The 25,216-nt window shown below is 40.2% G+C and overlaps 1 pseudogene; it reads left to right on the plus strand.

Annotated features, from left to right (window-relative positions):
• Positions 1-2,090: 2,090 nt before the first annotated feature.
• LOC125121966 (ferritin light chain-like) lies at positions 2,091-13,720 on the plus strand (annotated as a pseudogene).
• Positions 13,721-25,216: the final 11,496 nt, after the last annotated feature.

The raw sequence follows: 25,216 nt of genomic DNA on the forward strand, positions 1-25,216 counted from the left end.
AAACATACTGTTCAATGGAACAGAATAGAGAGCCCAGAAATAACCCCACACACCTATAGTCAATTTATCTTCCACAAAGAAGATAAGACTATGCAATGGATAGAAGATAGTCTCCTGAGCACATGGTGTTCACAAAGCTGGACAGCCACATGCAAATAAAGTTAGGACACTTCCTCATACCACACACAAAAATAAACTCAAAATGGATTTAAAGTTTAAATATAAGACAGAGGAATAGGTTTCCCTGTAGATTTACCCTGGGTTTTTTTTCCCCTGTCATTTTGTTAAAATCAATGGTTTTAATATTAAAAACACTGATTTTTAATACTTATTTTTATGAAAGCATTTAATACCTCAAAAATTAAAAAAAGAGGAATAGATAAAGAAGCTGTGGTATATATATATATATATATATATATATGTATGTATGTGTGTGTGTGCATGGAATACTACTCAGCCATAAAAAGAATGAAATAATGCCATTTGCAACAATATGGATAGACCTAGAGATTATCAGTCTAAGAGAAGTTAGTGAAATACAAACCTCACATGACATCACATAAATATGGAATCTAAAAAGAGGACATAGGGAGTTCCTATTGTGGCTCAGCAGAAACAAGTCTGACTAGAATCCATGAGGATGCAGGTTCAATTCCTGCCTCGCTCAGTGGGTTAAGGATCAGCCGTTGCCATAAGCTGTGGTGTAGGTCACAGACATGGCTTGGATCCCACGTTGCTGTGGCTGTGGCATAGGCTGGCAGCTACAGCTCCAATTTGGTCCCCAGCCTGGGAAACTCCATATGCCACGGGTGCAGCCCTAAAAAAAAAAAAAAAGGGGGATATAAATGAACTTATTTGCATATTTGCAGAACAGACTCATGGCTTTGAAAACAAATTTATGGGGAGTTCCCGTTGTGGCTCTGCAGGTTACAGACCCGACTAGTATCCGTGAGGAGGCAAATTGGATCCTTGGTCTTGCCCAGGGGGTTAAGGATCCTCTATTGCCATGAGCTGTGGTGTAGGTCACAGATGCAGCTTGGATCTGGCATTGCTGTGGCATAGGCTGGCAGTTGTAGCTCGGATTTGCCCCCTAGCCTGGGAACTTCCATATGCTGCAAGTGCGGCCCTAAAAAGAAAAAACAAACAAAAAACCAAATTTATGGTTACCAAAGCAGACAGGTGGATGGGAGGGATGGACTGGGAGTTTGGGACTGGCATATGCACACTACCTGTATATGAAACTGTTGGCCAAGGAAGACCTGCTGTATAGCACAGGGAACTCTATCCAATACTCTGTGATAATCTATAAGAGGAAAGCACTGAAAAAGAATGGATGTGTGTATATGTATAACTGAATCACTTTGCTGTACAGCAGAAATTATCACAACATTGTAAATCAACTAAACTTCAATACAATTTTTAAAAATAAAATAAATAAATATCAGAAGACACCACAAAACTCCTGGAACATAACATAAACAAAACATTCTCTGACTGGAGTTCCCGTTGTGGCTCAGTGGTTAGCAAATCCGACTGGGAACCATGAGGCTGTGGGTTTGATCCCTGGCCTCGCTCAGTGGGTTGGGGATTTGGCATTGCCGTGAGTTGTGGTGTGGGTCGCAGACGTGGCTTGGATCCCGCGTTGATGTGGCTCTGGTGTAGGCCGGCAGCTGCAGCTCCAATTGGACCTCTAGTCTAGGAACCTCCATGTGCCGCAGGTGTGGCCCTAAAAGGTCAGAAAGACAAAAGAACAAAAAAAAAAGCAAAAAAAAAATTCTCTGACTTAAATCATAGCAATATTTTCTATTGCTATGAAGGCAAAAAGAATGAAAGCAAAAATGAATAAATGGGACCTAATCATATATACAAACTTTTGCATAGCAAAGGAAACCATAAACAAAATGCAAACACTACCTACCTAATGGCAGAAAATACTTGCAAACTATGTGACCCACAAGGGCTTAATTTCCTAAATATACAAATAGCTTATACAGCTCAACATCAAAACAAAAAAAACAATCCAATGAAAAATTGGTCTGAGGACTTTAAATGGACTTTTCTCATAAGAAGACAGGCAGCCAATACGCATAATGCTCAAAAATGGCAACTATTACGGAAATGCAAATCAGAACTACAATGAGGTGCCATTTCACACTGGTCATGTTAACTGCTGGATGGCCATCATCCAACAGTCAACATGTGATAAACAAAAGCCTTCTACACTGTTGGTGGCAAGGTAAACTGGTATAGCCATAATGGAGAATTATAGGGAGGGTCCTTAAAAAACCCAACTACCATATGATCTAGAAATCCCACTCCTGGGTATATATCCAAAAGAGACAAAAACTTGAATTTGAAAAGATACATGCACCTCAATGTTCATAGCAACACTATTTACAATTGCCGAGCCCAGGAAGCAACCTAAATTTCCATCAACAGGGGAAAGGATAAAGAAGATGTGGTACATATATAATGGAATATTACTTGGCTATAAAAAAGAACAAAATCATGTCATTTGCAGCAATGTGGATGGACCTAGAGATTATCATATGCAGTGAAGTCAGAGAAAGAAGTATCATATATCACATATATGTGGAATCTAAAAAAAAAATTGTGCAAAAGAACTTATTTACAAAACAGACTCACAGACTTTGAAAACAAACTTATGGATACCAAAGGGGCAAAAGGGAGACAGCTAAGTTGGGTATTTGATATTAACATATATACACTACTATATATAAAATAATTTTTCAAGGTCCTACTGTATAGTACAGGGAACGATATTCAGTATCTTATAATAACCTATAATGGAGAAAAATTTGAAAAAGAATATATAAGTGTATGTATAACTGAATACCTTTCCTGTACATCTAAAACTAACAACATTGTAAATCACTATTCTTCAATAAAATAATTGTCCTTTTGTGTCTTGCTGTTTCACTTAGTGGAGTGTTTTCAATGTTTATCCTTGTAGCATGTATCAGAATTTCCTTCCTTTAGTTTTTCCTTTTTTTTTTTTAATATAGCTGCACCTGCAGCATATGGAAGTTCCTGGACTAGGGGCTGAATCAGAGTTGCAGGTGCCGGCCTACATGACAGCCACAGCCATACGGGATCCGAGTTGCAACTTGTGGCAGCACCAGATCCTTAACCCACTGAGAGAGGTTAGAGATCAAACCTGCATCCTCAGACACTATATCAAGGTCCCCAACCCGCTGAGTCACAGTGGGAAGTCCCCCCCATCTTTTTTCATTTTCTCAAGAGTATTTTGTTAAATCTTTTTTTTAATAATGATTTTCATTTTTTTACATTATAGCTGATTTACAGTGTTCTGTCAATTTTCTACTGACAAGGTGACCCAATCCTTTATTATAGTTGATTTACAATGTTAGGCCAATTTCTGCTGTATAGCAATGTGACCCAGTCATACATATATATACATTCCCTTTCTTATATCATCTTCTATCATGGTCTAGCCTAAGAGACTGGATATAGTTCCCCTGTGCTATAGAGTAGGACCTCATTGCTTATCCATTCTGAATGTAATAGTTTGCATCTACTAACCCCAAACTCCCAATCCATCTCATTCCTTCCCCTCTCCCCCTGGTAACCACAAGTCTATTCTCTATATCTGTTTCTGTTTTGTAGATAAGTTCATTTGTGCAATATTTTAGATTCCACATATGCGATAGCATATGGTATTTGTCTTTCTCTTTCTGACTTACTTCACTTAGTACGAGGATCTCTAGTTGCATCTATATTGCTGCAAATGGCTTTATTTCATCCTTTTTATGGTTGAGTAGTATTCCATTGCATGCATGTACTACATCTTCTTAATCTATTCATCTATCGATGGATGCATTTCCTTCCTTTTTAAGGCTGAAAAAAACATTACATTTATATACCACATTTTGTTTATCCATTCAACCATCAATGGACATTTGGTTTGTTGCCACCTTTTGGCATTTTGAATAATGCTGCTGTGAAAATGGGTGTACAGATATCTTTCAACCCCTATCTTTCAATTCTTTGGACACATATCTAGACTTGGAATTGCTAAACTGTATGTATGGTAAAATCTATGTTTAACTTTTTGTAGGTTAGTCATACTGTTTTCTATAGCTGCTGCACGATTTTATGGACTATAATTGACATAGCCCATGCTTTTCTATGTCATCTAGCAGATGGAGGCTGACAATGTATGGCACAGCTGCTGGGCAAAGCCATGCCTAGAGGACCCAGGACTCAGTGTGTGGGTATCCAAGCATGGAGCAAAAAGCCTCCATCTGTGCCTTCCTTAAGCCATAATGGTACAAAGGTAGTCAAAGCCCAAGAACACTGGTATGTCTTTGCTCGGTTAATTTATCAGACTACTGTTGCCTGTTTCTTGACACTAAATCATGGGAGAACTGGAGGAAATGTTACTAACCCCAAGAGAATAAGAACGTGGGAATGGGAAAAGTGCCTGCCTTGCTTCAGCTCCTTTGCACGTGCTTGTCCTGCATCTACGGAAGGTCAAAGATGTTATAGGAAGCTAGGATCTTTGTTCTCAGGGTAATTTAAATTGCAAAGATTGGGACCAAAACCCTATTCTATAAGAAGTGAGCACAAGGCACTGTAAGCTCATGGGCACTGATTATCATGAGAGCACTTCCAGACTTAGGGAAGAAAGAGAGGCTGGGGCCAGGGCATGTGAGCACTGCTCAGTTTTACAATAGTCTCCTCCACTCAGCACATGCAGGGAGGGTTCAGACTCTTCCTAGGCAGAGAGGGTTGAGAGGTGTGGAGTTCTACAATAGGAGGAGAACATAAGAAAATAATTGCAGCAAAAGTTGGCATAAAATTTTCCAGAATACATTCTTGCAGTGTCTAAGAATAGAAGAGGGGTAGAAGACCCTTGTGAGGTCTCCATCCACTCCTTTAGCCTTAGGCAGGTGGCAAGAATCTCTAGCATAAAAACAGGGACCTGGAAAGAATGGCTGGATGCATGGATGGTTCAGTCTCCCCAACAGGAAGAAGGGATCAAGGTAAAGAAACACAGCTCTGGGAGGAGGCAGTTCTGTACCAGCCAAAATGCAACAGCTTTAGCAGGATGAAGAGAGAGATGTTCAGTGGAAAGATGAACTATATCAGCAAGTATATTAGTTATGGTGTTTTTAAAAGGTTTCTCCAGAGAAATGGCACCAAGAGAATATGTATATACATAGATCTATTATGAGAAATTGGCTCACACAATATGGAAGTTGCAGAGTCCAAAATCTGCACTGCAGACCAACAGGCTGGAGACATCAGAGAGCCAATAGCACAGATAAAATCCAAACCTGTCTGCTGGGGAATTTCCTCCTCTTTGATGGGGCCAATCTTTTTGTTATAGTCAGATCTACAACTGATTGGATGAGGCCCACCCAATTATGAAGGGCAATCTGCTTAATTCAGGTTCATTGATTTAAATGTTAATCTGACCCAAAAACAACCTCCAAGTTGACACATAAGATTTACTCTCACACTGTGTAACAAAATACTCTGAAATTAGTGGCTAAAAACAGTCTATGCATCAACTAGGCAGTTCTGCCACCTGGGCCAGACATGGTGGATCAGGACTGGGATCAGTCCTGTACCTTCAGTCAGCTGGTATAGGATGGCCTCAAAGGGCGTTTGTCACCTCTGCTCCACATAGTCTCTCATCCTCTAGCGAGCTAGACTAGGCTTACTCACTTCAGTTGGGAAAAGTTCTGAGAGAGCAAGTGGATATGCAAGAGCTTTTGAGGCCCAGGCACAGAATGGACGTACCATCACTTCAATAGCCACAGAGGGTCATAACATCGGCCAAGATTCAAAGTAATTCGGTCTCTACTTACAGAACAGAAACAGACTCAAAAGATTTGGAAACCAAATTCATGGTTCCAAAGGGGAAATGTGGGCTAGAAGGATGAGTTAGGGGGTTGAGATTGACATATACATGCTACTATATGTAAAATAAATAGGTAACAAGGACCTACTGAATAGCATAGGGTAATCTACTCAATACTGTGTATTGAGTATATGGATATATGTATAACTGATTTACTTTGCTGTATACCTGAAACTAACACAATTTGGTAAGTTAACTATACTCCAGTAAAATTATTAAAAAATAATAATAATTCTGTCTCTTCATTCACATCACCAAGGTTGTGGATACACAGAAATGAAAACTGCTGCCACTTTTGCTGACAGTCTGCTAGAGTGAGGATAGTGTGTTATGTGAATATCTGGAAGTTTTGCTGCTCTTGTTTGGGGAGAGTTTTTCAGGGCCTGGGGCTGTCAGATGTTTAAAGTGTTTCCCTGGGTAAATTTAGTAGCTTTTAGGGAGAGGAATATAGAATAGGAGAAAGATAATGAGCTTTAAAAATCAGGGATTGAAGTTCCCATTGTGGCATAGCAGTAACAAATCCAACTGGTATCCACGAGGACGCAGGTTCGATCCCTGGCTTTATTCAGTGGGTTAAAGAATCCAGAGTTGCCGTGAGCTGTGGTATAAGCCACAGATGTGGCTTGGATCCTATGTTGCTGTGGCTGTGGTGTAGGCTGGCAGCTACAGCTCTGATTTGACCCCTAGCCTGAGAACTTCCATATGTGCGGGTGTGGCCCTAAAAAGAAAAAAAAAAAAGAAAAGAAAAATCAGGGCTTAACTCAATTAGGGCCACTTCCCATCTACACAGCACCTCCCTATGTATTAGGAAAAAAGACAGCTCTTCTCTCTGATGGGCTCTGCCTCACTGAGAGCTCCCACTGAACACACAGTTATCTACAGTAGCCCTCACCTGAGAACACTGGCCAGTGTATCTCCTCTGAGCTTCAATGTCCACATTCGCTGATGGGAATGACAATACCTCCATCACGAAGCTGTAAGGGATACAAAGTGCCTAGCATACTTAGTATTTGGTGTTCAAAAAATACTAATGCTTTTTCTGTCTCTCTGCTATAATAAGAGGTCATAGTAAAGAGTACTTTAGAACATTCAAGGATGCCTGAGAGTCTTCAGCCATACCAATCATGAAAGGAGGGAAAAGGAGAGAAACTTATATGGAGGATTTGAGTCCTTGAACTTGACCTGAGATGGAAGATCAGTTCAAGAGGCCTGTATGATGCTCATCCTTTGTTCCCCAAATTTGGATTCCATTCAATTTTGCAACTTTTTTACAATAATAATAACTGAAACAGGAGATGATTCTCTTGTCCAGACCCAACCTAAAAGTTATTTGCAATGGAACAGAAAACGTTGCTCATTGCTGAGTGAAAGAGGGGAGAGATGAAAATAGAAGAAAAGTCCCATGCTTCTTACCAGCAGATAAAATGTTCATATATGCACGAGTAGATCAGAGACCAAACCAAAGACCATAACACAGTCATACGTACACAGATTGCACTAGAAGTTCGATTTTAGCCTGGCCTGGGTGTTCATTTATGTGTTCAGTCTATATAAACTAGAAATAATCATGCACTGTTAATCCTTCAAAGAAAGTGGCTTTTCATTAGTCATTCTAATCTCTCACCTGATGCTCACAGGCCACTATGAAATCCATTTATATTTCTAGCTTCAGAAATTAAATTGGAGGTAAGGGACAAAGTGTACATTAAGTTAGGGATTATTGCTGTGGCACTCTATACAAGCCATGTGATGCCGGGCCATTTTAATTAAGAATTTGTTTTCAACAACAATATAAGCAAATGAGTAACATTAAATCAACACTGAAACAACTGTGGGGGAGGGGATTATGGGGCTAACTGAGATATGCAGTTGTCTTATAGGCCTATTGTAGGAAGTTTGCTTATGCATTAAGGAAAAACAAATAGCTTTTAAACAAGATTCTACTGTATAGCACAGAGAACTATATTCAGTATCCTATGACAAACCATAATGGAAAAGGATATTAAAAAGAATGTGTGTATACATACAACTGAATCCACTATACTTTAGAGAAAGGAAGGAAGGAAGAAAAGGTAAAGAAAAAGAAATGAAAAACAAAACCAGCTTAGGAGCAACTGAATCATATCTATAACATGGTGCATAGATACATTTTGAGCACCAAGAAAAGATGATTGCTAGAGGAGTAAGAGAAGAAACTCTGCCCTTCTATTTAAAATTAGAAGAAAAGCAAGGTCACTCAGGAATTCTAGAGTTTTAAATACAAAATTTTCTGAATGTTGACTTTGGAAGAGAACTTTCCAGGACATACTGGTTCAATAATCAATCCCTTTTGCCTGTCGGTTGCTCTGCCGTCTATGGAACACCTACTATGTGACAGATACATACACATACTATTATATTCTAAACACCTAAGAGATGAATAGTTTCTCTATCTACTGATGAGGAAAACACTGAGAAAAATTAAATATCTTGCCCAAGTTCACATGCTTCCATTATGGCAGAGTTGGAGTTTCAAACCAAGTATATCTGATTTCAAAGCATATATTGTTGACTATGAGGCTTCACTATCTGCCTCTCTTTTTGTCACCAGGGAGAAAAAAAATAACTAAAAATAACAGAAGAAAGTTTGGGAACCAAAACATGAGATCAATTTTGCCAAAATATTGTTCTGAGGTTTTAGGAAGGGTGTATTTTTCTTTAAAGTTTTATCTTTAGAAGTGTGTTTGTGTCCCTTCATAAACATCCCATATATCATACACATGCTAGTAGAAGCCTTCATGCCTTCCTCATAAAGAATCCACTCATATTCAGGGAAAGACTTCCATTGTATTTGATGTGCTTTATCCCTTAATCTGAGTGTCTGGCCAGCCATTGGGAGTTTTCATACCATTCGCTATGTTTCATCTCATTAAAAATTGACTCCACTGAAATCAGTGCATTATTGAATCATGTAGATTTACTGACTATTTTGGAGAAATGGGTTTCATTCCAGAACCCTAGAGTATTTCATTTAATAAAAATCCTCACTGGACATATCTTGTTTTACAAATCTTTCTTCTTGGCTGCCCGCCATATGGTCTTTTCTTTCTCCTACTAGTCTCCTGATTCCCTCCCCATAGTTCACAGATTATCCTTGGGGACCTTACGTTCTATTTTCTTTTTTATGTAAATCAAATAATTTTATCATAGCTTCTAGCTCCAAACTCAAACACCTCCACTTTGAGGATGAAGATATTGTTTGAACTGAGCAAACAGAAGACCTTCTGATCACCAGGGTCATTCTCTTTGAAAGGGTACTATAAATGGCAAAAAAAAAAAAAAAAAAAGAGTTCCCGTCATGGCGCAGTGGTTAACGAATCCAACTAGGAACGATGAGGTTGCGGGTTCGATTCCTGGCCTTCCTCAGTGAATTAAGGATCCGGCGTTGCTGTGAGCTGTGGTGTAGGTTGCAGACTCGGCTCAGATCCTGCGTTGCTGTGGCTCTGGCTCTGGCAGGTGGTTACAGCTCTGATTAGACCCCTAGCCTGGGAACCTCTATATGCCACAGGAGGGGTCCTAGAAAAGGCAAAAAGACACACAAAAAAATGACAAAAAATAACAAAAATCATTATGTTAGAACAGAGAAAATGGTCTTATATTTGGTTTTAAATAAGTATAAAACCTGGTTTAAACTGTGGTGCAGTGGATTAAGAATCTGACTCTAGAAACTCAGATCCCCAGCCCAGGCAGGGGGTTAAGGGATCTGGCTGTTGCTGTTAACTGCACCATAGGCTACAGTTGTGGCTTGGATTCACTCCCTGGCCCAGAACTTCCATAAGCTGCACCTGTGGCCATTTAAAAAACAACAGGGAGTTCCCATTGCGGCTCAGCGGAAACGATTCTGACTAGCATCTATGAGGATGCAGGTTCAATCTCTGGCCTTGCTCAGTGAGGCAGGGATCCGGCGCTGCCGTGAGCTGTGGTGTAGGTCACAGATGCAGCTTGGATCCCACATTGCTGTGGCCAGGGCATAGGCTGGCAGCTGTAGTTCCCATTTGACCCCTAGCCTAGGAACCTCCATATGCCTCGGGTGTAGCCCTAAAAAGACAAAAACAAAATAAAACAAAAAACCCCACAAAAAACCCAAAACACAATAAAAGCCCCTAAAACTGGCTACAGTGCCTTCTGCCTAAGGGGTGGGTGTCGTAATTCATATCAGAGAAAGTAAATCTTTCTCCTCTTTTCATTTTAGAGACTAGTTGGGAAAGAAAGAACTTCAAGCCTTTCCCAATTCTTCTGTGCCTAAACATCTTTCAGCATGGGATGCATTCATGGAAATAGGAACCTAACCAAGTCATTATCTTTCCATATGGAGATAAATTACCAGAATACACATTGACATCACTCTTCCTTACTCTTAAAATCCTCTACGTTATAATAAGTTTAGGGAATAGTTTATTCCCTGCTATTTTTGACAGATCCTCAGAGGCTGATGCCTTTCATAATATCAAAAGATGCCTACCAATTCCTACTTTATTCCTGATTTTGACCTTCTTGATAACTGGCTTCACAAGCTGTAGAGAAACTTTTATTTAAAGAGACAATGAGATACTTTTCCTAAGTATTTTTTCTTTTTTTTTTGTCACCTCCAGCACTAGGGCTCACATTTTTTTCACTAGCCATCATGGGTTATAACTTCACAAAATGAGCAAAACAATCCAAGGCATGATTTCTACTTATACTGTGCTAGCTGAGTCAACCATGAAAAGATGTGTTAACAGTTAGTGGCATCCAAAGCAAGCCTGCTTAATGAACTAGTCCCTCCATGTACTCAAGGCTGCCATTAAATCTTCCTATTCAGGGAAGTATCCTGTAAGAGAAAAATCTACCTCACAACAACAGAGAAATGCCAGCTGACCAAAATCGCCAAACGTAATTCTTCATTCTTAAATAATTAACGATCAACAGAGATGTCTAAGAAAACTAGGACCACAAAAGAGAAGAAAAAAAAAGAGAGAAAAACTGACTCCATAACAGAAGTAATTCATAGAACTAAATAGTAATAATGATAATAAACATGAGCACGTGAAACATGATTGGTAATAATAACACTTTTAAACACTCTACATATATTGACTTACTCGATCCAAACAAATATTATATTTTTATAGATGAAGAAAAAAAGAGGCTAGAAAGGCTGAGTAAAACATCAACGTCACACAGTTCATTAAACAGCAGGCCTTGGTCCAGGTCTATCCAACTCCAAAGCTCACCTTCTTAGTCCCTACACTATTTTGTAGTGAAAGCCTTAATTTTTTTCTTTCTTTTTTTTTCTTTTTGTGTTTTAGGGCCACAACCACGGCATATGGGAGGTTCCCAGGCCAGGGGTCAAAATGGAGTTACAGCTGCCGGCTTATGCCATGGTCACAGCAATGTGGGATCTGAGCCGGGTCTGTGACCTACACCACCGCTCACGGCAATGCCAGATCCTTAACCCACTGAGCAAGGCCAGGGAGTGAATCTGCATCCTCATGGATGCTAGTCAGATTCGTTTCCGAAAGCCTTAATCTTTGAGACACTTCAAAGTCCTTATAAACATTCGTCCCAAAGGATCCATCAACTTATCAAGTTTTCATTGAATAAGCCCATTCAAGATCCATCCTGACTTGTCTAAGTGTCTGAGAAAAGATGAGAGCGTGAATTTGGTCCCCATCTATATGCACATTGGGACATAAAACAACTAAAAGCAGGCCCAGGACTTCAAGAATATCTTTCAGTTTCAGTCTCTAAAAGGATGGCAACACTAAAACTTGTGCATCCAGGTCCTTCAGAACCAGAAATAATCTGAACCATCTAGAGATATGTCTAAAGGAATTTCCTTCATAGGTTGGGAATGTTAGTCACAGATCTCAGGCTGTGTGATTTAACACACTGAAACTTGTTAGAGTGGTTTATGCAATTAACTTGCATGGCAAAATGATCCAGACAAACTGGTTGTCTAGACTGGCCAAGGTTGGCTCAGGTGAGGTTGAATTTTGATTACTCAACTTAAAATAATTCAGTAGAATTTTGCACATCTGACTTACAATTATTTTGAAATGTCTACCACAAAAGTTTGGTAAGTTTTACTTTACATTAGTGAAGTAAAAAACTATTTTCCGATTATTTCAACTTTAAAATTTTTTCCCAGATACCCAGTAGTTAAGGAGAAATGTTTATAAAAATGTTTAAAGAATTCAGCAAAAATGCGTTTGTATGCATATGTTGGGGGGGGGCAGGTTTACAGTCATGTGAACTTGTTAGCTAATTAACTCTATTTTCCATTTTATTCTAACAGAACATTTCTTCTCTTGAAGCACCTCTGCATTAGTCACTTGGGCTGCCATAATAAAACAATGTAGACAGCATGGTTTAAAGGACAGAAAGCTATTTTCTCACAGTTCTGGAGTCTGGAAGTCTGAGATCAGGTTGCTAGTATACTTGGGCTCTGATGAAAACTTTCTTCCTGCTTACAGGCTGCTGCCTTCTCACTGTCTCCTCACATTGCCTTTCTTCAATACACAAGAGGAGAAACAGAGAGCTCCCTCTTCCCCTTCTTATAAAGCCACCAATGCTGTAGGAGAAGGACCCCACCCTAATGACTTCATCTAATCTTACTTACCTCTTAAAAACTGTATCTCCACATAGTTACATTAGAGGTTAAGCATTTAATGAATTTTAGGGGGGACATAATTCCATAGCAAGTCTATATACTTATGTATATATCACTCTCATTGTACATTCTGTCCATTGAAAAACTTCCTATCATGCACTTGAATGTGTTCGATTTTCCAATCCCCATGGGGGGGGGGGGATCCACTATGTAAGTACTGAAGATTAGGATCATGTCTAAAGAGGTTGGAAGTGGAGACAATTACATGGAGATTTATCACAAAACATGATTGGCAATGAGAAGAATGGAATGTATCAGGAGGGTGAATTAGTTAGAGATGGGACTCGTCAAGTATCCTTCTCAGGAATCAACTCTGCAATGTGTTTGGTGGTCCCTTGAATTTGTCATTGCTTCAACAGTGTTTGGACAGAACAGACCCAGGGATGCACCTTCTTCCAGCCTCAGACCACCCTCCAACCGTTTTCCTAGCCACAATCTTCCAAGCCAATCACTCAGCTGCCCTTGCTTCCATGACCAGCCAACACTATTTTTTTTTTTTTAGCTTAGCTCCTTATTGCCAATTCACCGTTAACTCTCAGATGTGTCAGAATTACTCCTCTGAGGTGGAAGCCACAAGGTCAAACACCTGTTCAAAATGCATCTGCAGGCCTCCTACACCTACCTCTCTCTAGGCTTCTGTTTCCACCGTGAGGATGTAGTTCTGGAGGCCTTGAGCCACCTTTCCCATGAATTGGCCGAAGAGAAGCACAAGGAAGCCCAGCGTCTTTCAAAAATGTGAGACCAGCATGGCCGCCGCACCCTCTGCCAGGACCTGCAGAAACCAGCTCAAGATGAGTGGAGTAAAACCCATGACACTCTGGAAGCCGCCCTGCTCAGGGACAAGAACCTAAACCAGGCCCTTTGGGGTCTGCACGCCCTGGGTTCTCCCCGCGCATACCCTCACCTCTGTGGTTTCCCGGAGAGCAGCGTCCCGGATGCTGTAAGTGAAACTCAGCAAGATGGTGACCACATGACTAAGCTCTGCGGGCTGGTTGGCCCCCAGGCTGCGCTGGGCGGAGTGTCTCTTGCAAATGCTCACCCTCAAGCACAACTCGGAGCTTCTAGAGCCCAGCTGTTTCCAATCTAGATTCTTCGCTTCTTTAATCAATAGACATTGATAAGAGGCCACAGGAGAAATTCAAGCAAGGCTTTAATGAGACCGTGCTGCAGCGTGGGAGTGGGGTGGGGAGTGAAAACAAGTAACAGGTGCCCTTGCCCCGCCCAGAAGTGGGGAAAGGTAAGCTGGTTCCTTAAATCGGGTGAGAGTAGGGGCAGATGGGTGTGTTAGCCAGAAGGGTGGCTTAGGTGGTCTGCCCAGCCCCTTGGTGGTGCTGTGTGCAGCCATCATGCACCGTACCCTGCTTTTGCTCCCTGCACCTCAGAAATGGTAATTGGGTTTTGGCCTTGCGTCCTGATAATAATTTGCCCCAACTTCCCATGCATGTGGTTAGTTTGAGTCCCTTATAGTTTCTTTGTATTCTCTTGCTTGAAGAGACATTTGTCCAGGTGCAGGCACACCAGTAAAGAGTTCCAGGTCTCAACCTGTCTCACAGTGGCCTTTGAGAAGAAAGACCCTCTGGTGTCAGGGTTAATGTCTCAAGCCCCCTCCACAGTCACTAAACAGCTTTTTAACTCCCTTGAACCAAAGGGAAACAGTATAGCTTTTTGCATCACAAAAACAAAAATCAACTCTCATAGAATTTCCAAAAATTTACCTTAAGACTAATTGCTCTGGATGGAAAATTAAATTAATAAATATCTCAATGTTTTCAGCCACAATTCAACTCCTCAAGACTTCAAAAACAAGGGGAAAAAAAAGTTTCCCATAGGAAAACTTATTTTATTTTTTGATGTCCAGTCTTTTTTAACTCATAAGTCTACTATGAAACCATTTATGAATGTGGAATATAAAACTGCTTGTCAGTTAGGGGAACTAAAATGCAGATATTTTTCTCTTCAGATCTTAGATTCAGTACGCAATTGCTTTGAAATCCAATTATGAAAGGATAGCATCTCTTCTGCCATAAAAATAGATATTTACTGAAAGTTTAACATGGAAGATCTGAAATAGCTTTCATGTCTCAGTAAAAAAATCTTGTATTTGTCATTACTATGTTTCAGTAAAAACAATACCATTTATTTGCTTGTACATCACTTATCTCATTTGAACTGACAACACTCTGAGGTGGGTAGGCTGGTTATGAGTGGACCACCTGTTACAGAACCAAACTTGGGTTTGCAGGGCTCATGCACAGTAAAGCCAATTTACTGACACCAGGTTGTGGTGAAGCAAAGTGCAGGACTCTTTATTGCAGGCATCCAAGCAAGGAGTCCAGGGCAGTTAGTGCTTAAAAGGCACAAACTCCCTAAAGGGTTTTTCAAAAGCCAGGTCAGGAAGTGGGCCACAGAGAAAGTGATCAGCTCCTGCACAATTCTCCGATTAGTTGATGGTGAGGTCTTGCGGCGGGGGAGGGGGGGTGGGTCAACAGGTAGACACTATCAATCCTCAGGCACTAACAGGTCTAGGGGCCAAGTGCTCACGATCATCAAGAAGTTAATTTCTTCCATGTGGTTGTGATTTTAGCATCTAAAAGAGCTCAGGAAATGTGCATCAGATACAACGACCTGGGCACTTCAAAAAGGAGCTGAAGTAGAGCATATTGGGGAGGGATCTGTGCTGGGAAGGTCCCAGAGGGGCCAAACTGACAGATGGGAAAACACATCTAGAGGTTAAATAAATTTCTCAATGTGAGGAAAGAAAGGATGGCTGCAGGATTCTACTCAGCTAACTTTATAGGGGGAAAAAGAGAGAGTGCGAAAGAGAGTGAGAGTGAGGGAAGAGAAAATATTTCCTGGAAATATTATGTAGAAACATGAAGACTAGTCTCCTGTAAAATGATTTAGAATTGCAATATGTGAACATAAGTACCGAAATAAGTGGCATGTAGGAAGCCTCATTGCATTGAAAATGAAAACTGGCACTCTTGAGGATCTAATGTGTGCCACAAAGTGAGACAAAGGCTTAATGAATCTCATTCTCTGGTTTGAAGGTGGCATGGCTAAGTCTATTATAAAACACAAAGTCACCCCAGAGTCTCGAGGAGTCAGAGAGTCAATGAGCTGATTTATTATAAAAGAAAATACACACACACACACACTTCTAATGTCTCTCTCTCAAGATATATTCTATATTATTTATATAAAATATCTATTTAATATATGCAAATGTAATATACATTACACTTACTTGCTTAAAAAATCTAGAATTGATTTATTTTTATTTTATTTTATTTTTTATTTATTTATTTTTTTGCTATTTCTTGGGCCGCTCCCGCGGCATATGGAGGTTCCCAGGCTAGGGGTCGAATCGGAGCTGTAGCCACCAGCCTACGCCAGAGCCACAGCAACGCAGGATCCGAGCCGCGTCTGCAAACTACACCACAGCTCATGGCAACGCTGGATCCTTAACCCACTGAGCAAGGGCAGGGACCGAACCCGCAACCTCATGGTTCCTAGTCAGATTCGTTAACCACTGCGCCACGACGGGAACTCCTGATTTATTTTCAGAACATTGATACCATGCAAAGGAAAATCAAATATTACAGTTATAAAATAATTTTTTCTTTTCTTTTTTTTCTTTTTGTGGCTGCATTTGCAGCATATGGAAATTCCCGGGCCAGAGATTGAATGGAAGCTGCAGCTGCGACTCAAGCCACAGCTACTCCAACAATGGAGCCTTTAACCCACTTCACCAGGCTAGGGATCGAACCTGTACCTCTGCAGTGACAGGTGCCACTGCAGTCGTGTTCTTAACCCATTGTGCCACGGCAGGAACTCCTAAAATACTTTTTGATGTAGAATATTCCTTTTATCAATCGAAGAATATCCACTGAGAAAAAAGACTTAATTTCCTTTTATAAATAGTGGTGGATTAGAACTACACAATAGTTCTAATGCTGCTATTGCTGTGTATTTAAAGCCAAGATGATGGCTGTATTGAAAAAGAAGGAAGAGGGAATCAATAGATTATTGCTTCAATGGAGCTCACAACAGTGCTGATTAGAGAACACAAATGGATTGCATAATAGTAAAATAACTATAAACTGGGTATGGATTTAAGCCTATGTTAAGACTATTCTTAACTGCATTGTATCTTTGGAAAACATGCACAGAAATGACAACAGCAAATTAAATTTATTCGACTGCAAAATTTAATACATAAGAAAATAGCATTTATTAATGATCTGGAAGACAGAGTAAATGGCGTGTTCATGAAATTTGCAGATGATACTAAATTGAAAGGTGTTACAAACAACAATGAGGACAGGGCTTAATATAAATGGATCTTAAAATATTAGAGAAAAGCCAATGGTGGCCAAAGTAGAACATATAAAAATATTGGCTGGAAAAATGTCAACTTGAAAAAGAATAATATAAAGAAAGTGTAGATGGAAATGTGACTTTGAAATTTGATCAGGAGTTTCTGATTATAGTAAGCTGGTTAATCCACTCTTGAGAAGTCCTGGGCCAGCTACTGGAAAGTAGTCATTGCTTTACTACTCTCTCCCCTTCCTAGACAGAACAGGAAAACTAACACTTAGTTGGAGACTTTTGGGAGGCAAGCAAAATGAAGAAAACAGAGACCAGGCATATCAGTTTAAAAAAAACTGCATACTGAAGTAATGGCTAGTGAGGATACATGATTATTTACCGGTATCATCTAATGGTGTTTTTACTAAAGAGGAAAAATCTACAGATATCTGAAAATTTTAGATAAAAGATGGTTACTGTCACCTGATTGTATATGAGCAGTTATTAAATGAAACTAATAATTACCTCATGAAATATAATTCCAGCTTTTCCAGATACCAACAAATAGAAGAGTTCTCCTTCCCAATCATACGAACCAAAATCTAAGAAACTGATGATGGTGTTCCAAAAGTCATATGGGATGATACTATGGGCCTTCCTAAAATATCTGGAAGTTTGAATCTGAAAATTTGGTTTATCCAAAATAACAGCATCGTGTGTCTCCTGGAAGTTCTCGAGAGTCTAACAACCTAAGTAACGTATTTATGTTTTACCAGCTCATCTGGGTTGAGTTATCTGGGGATGCGAGCTTATCTCCGTTGGATTTGTTAAGACAGAAACCTCAATTTCAGAAACCTGCCTATCATAACGTTTTATGTTTCCCTTAGATTTCAATAATGTTCTCTTTGAATAGAATCTGCCGCTGCCACACCCGTGATAGAGGAAGAGCAGAGACTTTTCAGTGGCCAGGTGTGGTGCTGAGAGAACTGATGTAGGAAAATGCCAAGGAGGAGGTGAAGGTGCTGAGAGTGGGAGGCCCATGAAGATGGGTGAGCATGTTGGGGAGGAAAATTTGGATGAGCTAATAGAGGGTTCTAAAGATGCTCTGAGGATCTTGCACTTTATTTAGGAGACAGTGAGGTGTCAATAAAGGTTTGTGACTAAAGGTTTTTGAGTTTTGATATGATTCTTTTATGTGACAAGTTAGCGATTCCTTCCAAATACATGTTATTCCCTAATTAAGGAGGCATGCCACCTAGGCCTTCATCCACATTGTAGAAATGTTGAACAGGGCAGACTAGAGGAGGGACCCAGCAACATCCCTTCTCTAAGGGGACACTGTACCCTCAGTGATATCCGCACTTTGGGGGTATGGCTTGTAGGCTGTTTTCAAAGTAACAGCAATGTACCTTGCTGTATTGTCATCAATTGAAATCCCCCTCTGACTTATAAAGTCTTTATGAGAAACTGTCATGTTTCACTAACAGAAGCCCTCACTGTGCTCTATGATCTCAGGAGAGAAACCTAGGTTTGTCTGATTCATTTTGATTTCAATGAATCCAGGCTGGTTCCTGGTGTGCACATTTAAAATGATTACCACCCTTTCACTTAATAGTGCCATTTAATAATAACTCTAGGATCTTGCTAGAAAATAATATCAACTGTCATATCTTTTGGGAAGGAGCATATGAGTTTCTTGCAGTAAAGTGGGGCTAATGGCAAGGCTCACTGCTGAGAGCGTGTGACAAACTTGCTTACCATTCCGTCAAGTTTTAGATCTAGGATTTTTAGAGGAGACGAGCACAGCAAAAAATAGCCAAGAGTGAGCAGTGCATAGGACCCAAGACTCAGGCTTGTAGGCCTTTATCATCCCATGTGACCATCAGGCAGTATTGTCCCAGCTCAGTCCCAGCTGCATAGGGAGGGCTGGCACCACATTCCAGAACTTCTAATGTCTAGCATCCCACTCAGTGCAGCATCTTGAGGCAGAGCACAAGGCAACAGATTCCCCCTGCTCCAAGAGCATCTTTAGACTCAAATAGCAATTCTCCAAGTGCAGTCCAGAAACCCTGTCAGGGCATGTGCAAGGTCAACACTCTTCTCATAGGAATACTAAGATGGAGTTCCCTCATGGCCTGTTAAAGATCCAGCATTGTCACTGCTGTGGATTGGGTGGCTGCTGTGGCAAAATTTCAATCCCTGCTCTGGGAACTTTTTTACGCCGTGGGTGCAGCCAAAAAAAAAAAAAAGAAAGAAAGAAAAGAGATCTATATTTTATTTATTTATTTCGGGGTTTTTTGTCTTTTTGCCTTTTCTAGGGCTACTCCCTCAGCATAAGGAGGTTTGCCAGGCTAGGGGTCTAATTGGAGCTGTAGCCACCGGCCTACACCACAGCCACAGCAACGCGGGATCCAAGCTGCGTCTGCAACCTACACCACAGCTCACGGCAATGCCGGATCCTTAACCCACTGAGCAAGGCCAGGGATAGAACCCGCAACCTCATGGTTCCTAGTCGGATTCGTTAACCACTGAGCCACGACGGGAACTACAAGAGATCTATATTTAAAAAAAATAATAATACAAAGACGTTATTTTCACTGTCCTCTCTTATGAATGTAGAGCGGAATCTTCCACAGAGTGTATGTAATGTGATATTGAAATAGATTAAATGCATGAACTGGTATGAGAATCCAACTGCCTTCCATTAGACCATATATTAAGGAGATTTGCAAAAATATAAAACAATGACACTTCTAATTTTTCTTATTTTTGACAATAGTTATTTTTCATTAAAACACATTATAATGTGTGGGTTTATTGTTATATTTAAATTAAGAAATTTCAATTTTAATTTCTTATAAATATTGACAGGTATAACTCACATATGCAAAAGCTATTTCATGTCCTCAAGGATTGATTTATTTATATATTTTAAAAATTTATTTGTTTTGAAATATAGTTAACATATAATATTGTTAGTTTCAGGTGCACTATAAGTGATTTGACATGTGCATCCATTATGAAATGATAACCATGATAAGTCCAATAATGATCTGCCTCCATATAAAACTCTATAATAGACCCACATACCTTATGCTGTATATATTACATCCCTGTGGTTTATTTACTTTATCTCAAGGACTTTTCTGGAATGTAAAGGAATCTTGAGACCAAGAAGTTGAAGAACCGTTTACTATAAAAGAACAAGCCCTAAGACTGGATGTTATAAAACTCCTAGAGGAAAACACAGCAGAACACTCTTTGACACAAATCGCAACAATGTCTTTTTGGATCCATCTCCTAGAGTAATGGAAATAAACACACGGGGACCTAATTAAACTTAGCTTTTGCATAGCAAAGGAAATCATAAACAAAACGAAAAGCAGAAAATATTTGCAAACTATGTGACTGACAAGGGATTAATCACCAAAATACGTAAATGGCTCATGCAGCTCAGTATCAAAAAAACAAACAACAATCAAATAACGGGCAGAAGATCTAAAAAGACATTTCTCCAAAGAAGACATACAAATGGCCAAAAAACTCATGAAAAAATACTCAGCATCGCTAATTATTAGAGAAATGCAAATCAAAACTACAATGAGGTATCCCCTCACACCAATCAGAATGGTTATCATCCAAAAAGTCTACATTAATAAATGCTGGAGAGTGTGTGGAGGAAAAGGAATCTTTCTACACTGTTGGTGGGAATGTAAATTGGTATAGCCACTATGGAGAACACTTAGAAGCTTCCTTATGATCCTGTCATCCCACTCCTGGGAATATATCAGGAGAAAACCATAATTCAAAAAGATACATACACCCCAATGTTCAGTACAGCAGTATTTACAATATTCAAGACATGGAAACAAGCTAAATGTCCATCAACAGAAGAATGGATGAAGATGTGGCACGAATATACATTGGGATATTACTCAGCCATAAAAGAGAATGCAATAATGCCATTTGCAGCAAAAACATTTGCAGCTAAGTGATGTAGCCAGATAGGGCAAGACAAATCTATAGGTTATATGTGGAATCTTAAAAAAGGATACAAATTAACTTATTTATAAAATAGAAATAAACTTAATAGACATAGAAAATCAATTTATGGTTACCAAAGGGGAAGGGAAGAGGAATAAACTAGGAGGTTGGGATTAAAATATACACACTACTATATATAACCATATATACCTATATATATAACTATGTATCTATATATACATAGATAACCAACAAGGACCTACTGTATAGCACAGGGAACTATATTTAATTTCTTGTAATAACCTAAAATAGAAGAAATGTAAAAAAAAAGGGGGGGGAGTGCCCACTGTGGCTCGGCAGAAATGAATCCGACTAGTGTCCATGAGGATGCAGGTTCGATCCCTAGCTTTACTCGGTGATTAGGGATCCAGGGCTGCCATGAGCTGTGCTATAGGTTGCAGACAAGCTTGGATCCTGTGTTGCTGTAGCTGTGGTGTAGGCCAACAGCTGCAGCTCCAATTCAACCCCTAGCCTGGGAACTTCCATATGCTTTGGGTGCGGCCCTAAAAAAAAAAAAAAAAAAAAAAAAAAAAAGCGGAGAGAGAGAGAGAGAAAATTTAAAAGGAATATATAAATATATTTATATATATATTTACATATATATAAAACTGAATCACTTAACTGTACATCTGAAGTGAACACATTGTAAACAACTATATTCCAATAAAATTGTTTAATAAAATATAAAGAATAAGCCCTAAAGTCTACCTCTTGTTCCCTGAGGGAAGGCAAATTGCCTAAGATTTCTAAGACTTCTTTCTGCCCTTTGGTGTCGGATAATGTTTCAAACTGCCTTGTCATGCAACTGTGAGGATTAGATGGAGCAAGTCGGTGTAAAACTCTTAGCTCAGTGCATGGCACATAAGTACTCAGAAAATATTAGCTATCACTTTTATTATTATTGCTACTGTTGCTACTGTTACTACCCCATGAGGACAATTATTCCCTCCTGGCAATGTCTTCACTTAGTTACTAGGGGATTTATTCCTTGAACTTGTTAAATGCTCTTGGGCCTTTGTCCTTGCTGTTCCCTTTGCCTGGAATAGATTACCTTTCTTTTTGTCCAGCAAATTCTCATTCTTCTACAGCTTAGATCCATGGAAGATCTATGGACTTAAAAGCCTTCATGGGCTTCCTCGAATTGTGCTAGGCGTCCTGTCCTAGGTCCCCATCTTTGCCTGCCTAGTGCACTGTTTGTATCTACCGGCTCTTTTACTGTGCTCTGAAGACTCTGTGCCAGGGGCAACAACATCTGGGTCACTGCTATAATCCCAAAGCTCAGCACAGTGCTTGTGCTTAAGTTAATGCTTGTTGAATACATTTTTTGCAGAAATCCTGAATTTCTCTTCTTGCCCCACTGCTCCTTTCATGTCCTGGAACACCTGAGCAAATCTGATATCCAAAATACTCTCTGAAATTCTTCAGTCCTCAAGTAAGATGTGAAATCTAAGCTTAAAAAGTGACCTGGGCCTCATTTGTGAATTTACGGTAATGGCTACCTATCTTAAAAGATGTTTGATTATATGCCTTTGTTTCCCAGGGATTCAGGGTTGTCTAGGAGGTAAAGCATCAACTTTTGTATAAAAGCTGGTTCATTCTTAGTTATGATCCACACACAGATCTCCATAATCTAAAATGGAAAACTGAGATGATTAGAAAAAATGCTCCTGGGTACCAGCATGACAGCTCTTATTGCTCTAAAGGAGAGAAGAATGCTCAGAATGCTTTCTTTCTTTTTGTTGCTGTTCCTTCCATCCTAAATGGAATTTATGCCTATGCTTTTCTGGTCCACCAATAGCATTTCCAGAATTTGTATCTTAGAAGAGCTTAGGGACAAAAATTTGACTGAATGAGAGGCTTGGAGACTTTTTTCTTTAAGTTATATTTGCATAGGTAATACACAGTTTTTACTGACATTGCATGTTTATTTTGGAGGGTATTCTTAGATATGAGGGTTCTAAGGACTCCCAAGTCACCCCACTGCTGGGAGTACATCTATTTTTAGCATGCAGATATTTGAAGTAAAGGAATAACAAAGCTTAATAAGAGAGGTTTGACTAGGTCTCTTCTGTTATTGCTATTTATATTTGTAAACCTATACTCTGCCTGATGAGAATTAACCAAGAGGCTTTCCAAAAGACTGGAAAGTCTGGAAAAGTGGAGTCAACCATGGGTATAAACACTAGAACGTATTTATTAGGTCTGGGGCCTAAAGAGATCAGTTGAATCAGGAGGAAACAGGCAGATTAACCAAAGAAAAATCAAACGAGGAAATCGATTTAACACACAATTATTACGTATTTATTTCCACTATGTTCAGATATGACAGAATATAAGATTGACCTCAACGAGCTTGCAACCTAATTGGGAAGACACGAGCATGCCTATGGGATTATCATTTAAGCATATTTCCAAGACTGCTCTTTAATGTTCACTGTTACTGCTGGTTATTCTCAGCCTAATTATGTGAGGGAAAAATAGAATGAAGAAAAAAATGGATGGAAAGGAAGGGGAGCGTAGCTAAAAATATTAAGGCATGTGGTCCACATTTAAAGCAGTATTATTCATAGTTTTAAAGCCAGAACCTTTAGCTAACATTTAATTGGGTCTTCTTATTTTGCAGAGGAGGAGACAGGGCTTGTCTAGCAAAGTACCTCAGCTGATAAGTGGCAGGCCTAAAACCAAAAGCCAGGATCTCTCTTCCCATTCTTGTGTCCTTCTCATCACCATCCAGTGCCTTTGAAGGTGAGGTAAAATGACAGGCGTCACCATATACCTGGGTGCTAAAGAGCTAAAGACCTTAGTTTTCCTCTTAATGTTTAGATGATTTGGGGAATTCTCTGATTACCTGCATCAGGAAATTTTTTTAGCATGACAGTTTTTGTCAATCCTAATTTATCAGTTCCCCAAAAAGAATGCTAAAATTCCTAGTCCTTATCAAAGGGAAAATTCAAATATTAATCTGAATCACAGACTAGAAAATTTTTTTTAAACCGCTATTCACTCATCTCCCCACTTCCATATCTTCAACTAGATGAACGATTTACAAATTTTATATTTCCCTCCTGAGCTCTTTTCAGAATCAGTTTCCTATTTCAACTGCTGCATCTCTATCGGTTTTTCCTCCCATGACCTCAAACTCAACAGGAAGCCAGTTCCTACTCCACCGATCTCTGTTTCTGTCAGTGACACCATCATTCTTCCAGTCACTCAGGTCTGAAAATCTTGGCATCATCTCTGACTTTCTTCTTCTCTTCCACATCTAGTGGCTCACCAATTTCCGTGGCCTCTTCCTGAAGCATGTCTCTCAAGTCCCTTTCCTCTTTCCTAATTCTATTTTGTGCACGCCAATTCAAGCCCTCACAATCCCACGACCAGGTAGTGACAATATGATGCTTCCTAGTTTTGTCTTAGCAACCCATCCTACAGCCATCTTGGACCGAATTCTGCCTCTGGAAATCACCATTAAAACAAAAATCACAAAAGCCTATTTTACCCCCTTTGATCCCAACTTTGCACAGTTCTCCAATGTCCACAGATGGTAACATTCAAGCTCAAAGCCCTGGATCACGCTGGCCATACCTTTGCAAACTCTTCTTCTGTTTCCTCCACAGAACCAGAAATCCTCTACTTGACCATGACTTCTCCGCCCTCGTACTGATTTCCACTTTTGCTCATACCTGGAATGGAGTCTAGTCTCCTCATCTGAACTTGGCTTTGCTAAAGTCACCAACCAGGGCAGCAGACCATGACCGCTTCTCAAAATTCCGTGGTATCTGGATGGTTCTACTAAGGCGGCCTTCAGCCCTATCTCCTCCGAAATATCTGTACGTCGGTCCCCTTCCCAAGTAGATAATTAACTTCCGTTGGGCACGAAGCAGCCTCCCACCTTTTTGCATCCCAGCGCCCTTTTCACGGTAAATGTTTGCTGCTAAGGATGAATTGAAGGAAGACATATGAGTGTTATGTTGTTTAAAAGATGTGAAGACATAAAGGGGCGCAGAGGCACAGCCCTCCCCCCGCTTCCCCACGATAGGGGTGCCATCTGAGGGCGGCAGCAAGCTGTCCTCAGGATGCAGCCGGGGAGCCCAAGCGCCCGCCCCCGCCCGGCTGGCTTTCGGGCGCCTCTGCTCTGCGGCCCGGCCGGCGGGTGTGCGGGGCACCGGCAGGAAGGCCCGGCCTTTCCTCGCTGGGAGGTAGGTGGTGCTGTTGCCGTGACTGTCTCCCTCATTGGCGCCGGGCGGAGAGGCGGAATGTTC

The sequence above is a fragment of the Phacochoerus africanus genome, chromosome 3, assembly GCF_016906955.1.
Source record: "Phacochoerus africanus isolate WHEZ1 chromosome 3, ROS_Pafr_v1, whole genome shotgun sequence".
In the NCBI taxonomy this organism is placed as follows: domain Eukaryota; kingdom Metazoa; phylum Chordata; class Mammalia; order Artiodactyla; family Suidae; genus Phacochoerus; species Phacochoerus africanus.